Here is a 4,480-nt window from a genome sequence, read left to right on the forward strand (position 1 = left end):
AATTTTAAAAAATCAGATTATAAAATAATAATAAAAGGTTATTGTTAATGTCAAAGGTTATTGTTAATAAAAATTAGTGAGATTGAGGGCACAACTTAGACGTTTGAAAAGGCATGGACACAGCTTAGAAACCGAAGAAGTTTGGGGGAATAATTTAGAAAAACCCTTTTATTTGCTTTTGCAGAACAAAGGAAACAATTTCAGAGAAGAAAAACAATGATTCTTAAGAAATGTAAGTATCAATAAATTTAGTTCGTTGTGACCTTTTTTTTTTTATTTAATGAATGTTTATTTTTATTTTGATAAATGTTCATTTATATATTAATATAATGTTATTAACATATTAATAGATAAATGATATAAATGTTTATTTATATATAAAAGTTCATTTAATATAAATGTTCATTCATATATTAGTACATAGTCATTCACTTAATGTTATTCTTTATCATAGTTTGGAGTAGAAAAATATTTTAATAAATGTGTATTTTTATTTTGATAGATGTTCAATCACATAATAGTATATGGTAATTCATAACTTCACATATTAGCATACAATTATTAAAATATTGATAAATATTCATGTTTTTGTCATCTTTTTCAATTATTCCATGTTTATTACAATTTTGAATTTCAATATATTCCTTTCAATTTCTCATATGGATATATGATAAATCACATACATATTGATAGCTTCAAGAGTGTTTATTTACTGTATATTTTATTTATATGTTCATCGATTATTATCTTTCATGGTCATTTTCAAACTAATTTATGTTCATGTATATATTAATAGATGTCCATATCCATATTGAATTATGTAAATATGTTCATTTATGTATTGAATTATGTAAATATGTTCATTTATGTATTGAATTATGTAAATATGTTCATTTATGTATTAATAGTTGTTCATTTTCGTATTACAAATGATCATTTCAACCCTAATATATATTCATTTATATATCAATATATTTTCATTTATATTCTAATAGATGTTAATTTTCATATCGATCATGTCAATTTTTATACTCATCCATGTTTATTATATTCAAATAAAAATTAGTTCATTTTCAACATTTATTCTTGCTCAAATCTAATACAATATTTTTTTATTAGTTAAAAAAGAATCATGCATATAGTGAGTTAGACTGCACATACAATAGCAAGGAAAAAGGAAGATGACAAAAAGAAGGAACCCAAGAAGGCATGGAGTCGCCAAGCAACATGAACTAATATCACCAGCTTGAATTTTAAAATTTAGAACAAGAAGTTTATTGTGTTTGATAATATATGTGGAATTGTATTGTACATTGATTTAAAATCCGATTGTTCTATTTTTGGTGGTATACAATTTCATTTGATTTTATTAAGAAGGGAATGAACTTTTTCTTTTTTATTGAGTACTAATATAAATTGTCATCTAGAAACACAACTACAAAAAGATAATAATTTGAATATTTCATGTCGTATTAGAATAATTAAACATTTAATAATTATTACAAAGAAATGAACATTTAATAATACATAAGTGAACATTTAGAATGATGAAAATGAACATTTTTAGGTGATTCAGATTTGAAAAAACAATCAAGTTGACGTCATTAGGAAAGAGTGGGGGTGTAGGCAGCTCTACCTACCCCGGGGTGTAGGCAAAAATTTGTAATGATTAAGGCCTAGGAATATGCCCGTTGGGCTTGAAGTGTGGATGCAACATGGGTTTTTCTCATACCCAGCGCTTAATATTCCACTTGAAAGTGGGGGAAGGATGAGATTTGAACACGTGACCTTTGTGTCATGCTGGCTTCGATACTATGTTAGTGGACCAATTCAACCAAAAGGTTAAACTTATGGTTGAGACCCAAGAATATGTTTTATACTCTATCAATTAATCACCTTAAACATCCTTTTAAATTGGGGGTTATAAGAATTACTCAAGATATTAAGTGTGGGAATCCAAAGATCAAACCGTTGGAATCAAACGGACCAACACGCGTCCGATCGGGAGGTTGGACCCGATGCATTGAATTCCCTTACTTTATTTTTATTCAACAACATTTACTTCAATACTTGTACTATTTAAATATATTTTTCCAATCATTATTGAACATCAAAATATATTATCCAATACCTAGTATTTAAAATTATTAATTTAATTTGCTTCGTTCGACTTCAAGTTTATGAATATGATTAAATTTTTTTAATTGAACATTGTAGATATAAGATATGTCATTGGAGTATTGGTTGAAGTTAAACTATAATAAGCATGAGGTCATAGGTTTTGTTTTGGGTATTTTTACCCTGCCACGTGGTCCTCTCAGAACGTGAAACGTGTCACCCTAGGAAGGACTCTAAATGGAATAACCATGATACGACACGTGGCAGGAAGATACCCCTTCAGGAATTGGAGGCTTTCAAGAACCAATTCCCAAGGCCGCCGCAAAATGGCGCACCCAAGTCCCTAGGTCATCAAACCCTAGGACAGGGGCTTACCTTTCGACCCTGTAAATAGGGATATTCCCCCCATTATTGGGGCACCTTACAATCATTACATCATTTATTATTCTCGAAAAAACAGAAAACACCTAATCTCGAAATCCGAGAAGATATTTAATTTCCGCACGTTTTCACTCCGAACGTTTACTAACTTGACCGTCGGAGGCAGAATTCTGACCATCTGGAGCTTCCGTGTTTTTGCAGGTACAGGCGGCCTCAGACCAATCTTGGTATTGTAACTCTTCTGCAGGACACAAAAAACCCTGAAACATTTGGTGCCGTCTATGGGGAGAGTACCTCTAAGATGGTTCAAGAGTCTGTACCGCCTCCTCATGAGAATCAGCCTCGAGTTGAGGCAGAGGTCTTTTCAGACCATGACACAGATAACGAAGTTGAAGTCAAAACTCATGTGTCCCCTGATTGGTCACTTATCTATAGACGCATCCGCCCTAGGGATAACCTGGAACGGAACAACAATGAAGCCGGTTCAAGTAAATCTACTAGACCACCGGCTAGGGAAACCCTGTTAGCAAGAGGGACTGCTCCCGTCACTACGGATGAACTCATGAAGTTCATGACTAGTTTCAAGGGGGCGATCAAGGACCTCATCAACAAAAGGACGGTTGGCTCTAGCAAGGGCCACTCGGCCAAAAAGACTCCTCAGGCTTAGAGAAGAAAGCTAGTCAGGGGAAAGGCAGCCTATTCCACACCCAAAAGAGAAGGTCGCGGCTGCTATTGACTAGTCCAAAGTCCTTTTGCCTCAGACGGGCACAAGGAAGGTCATCCGGCACGTCTAGCCAGATGGCAGCAAAAAATCGCTCTCTAATGCCCGACACATCGTCGAGTAGAAGAAGAACCAGCAGCTGTCGAAATTGGCCTCCACGTCGAGCTTCCCAGATAGCTTTAAGAATACCTTGGCAAGGTATTCCCAATCAGTTCATGAGAGCCCCTCAGGCGGCAAGACCATCCACACAGGCCCTTAGATTATTGGATCAACCCCGTATGTGCCTCAAATGCTATACGGGCAATATGCCCCACCTTACATGTAGCCGACCCTCTTCGGAGAACAGGCGGCATACAACGTCCAGCCCCTGGATTGGCAGCTTCGTCTGTTGAAACTTGGTGAAAAACTCTCTGCGTTCACCAAGGAGATAGCCGAGGCGGCACAGCCGGCCAAGGTTAAGAACGTCTTGGTTAAACATGGGCAACGGGCCGTGTCGTGCCGCCGCGGGCCGTGCCGCGGTGGGGGGCGTGCCGTGCCGTGCCTAATTTTGGCACACCCCAGCCCACGGCACGGCCCACGTGCCTGGCGGGCCGTGCCGTGTCGGGCCGCGGGCCAAACCGTGCCAATTTTTTTTTTTTTTAAATAATAATGTAAATAAAAAACGATATATATATATATATATATATATATATATATATATATATATATATATATATATATATATATATATATATATATATTTTAGTGCAACTTAATTTTATATAAATAATGTGATTAATTTATGTTTATGTTAATGTTAATATATTTTGTTTTGAACAACTTTATTTAAATTAAGGTTATATAAATTATTTATCTAATTATGTTTAAGTTTAAATAAACAAATAAAAATAATTTTATTAATTTAGCAAAAAACAACAATGCATATAATAAAAAAAAAAAATTATGAGTGCGATAATTCGAAAACACAAAAAATTGAAGAATAACTTAGTTTATTATATGCTGGTAGCCGGTACGATAAATCGATAATACAAATAATTAATGATAATTAAAAATCGTACAATATTTGGTGAATAACTTCATTTATTATACGGAATACGAAGTTCGATAATACAAAAATTGTACGATAGTGTATAATGTAAATATGTAATAATGTAATTATTATTGTTCGTCTTCGTCTTCGTCTTCTTGTGGTTCAAGGTCATCAGCCAATTGAGTTGATTGAGTAGTATGAGAACTAAAAGAAGTCGACGTTCCTTCATC

The sequence above is a fragment of the Chenopodium album genome, chromosome 18 (genome assembly GCF_948465745.1).
Source record: "Chenopodium album chromosome 18, dcCheAlbu1.1, whole genome shotgun sequence".
Lineage (NCBI taxonomy): Eukaryota > Viridiplantae > Streptophyta > Magnoliopsida > Caryophyllales > Amaranthaceae > Chenopodium > Chenopodium album.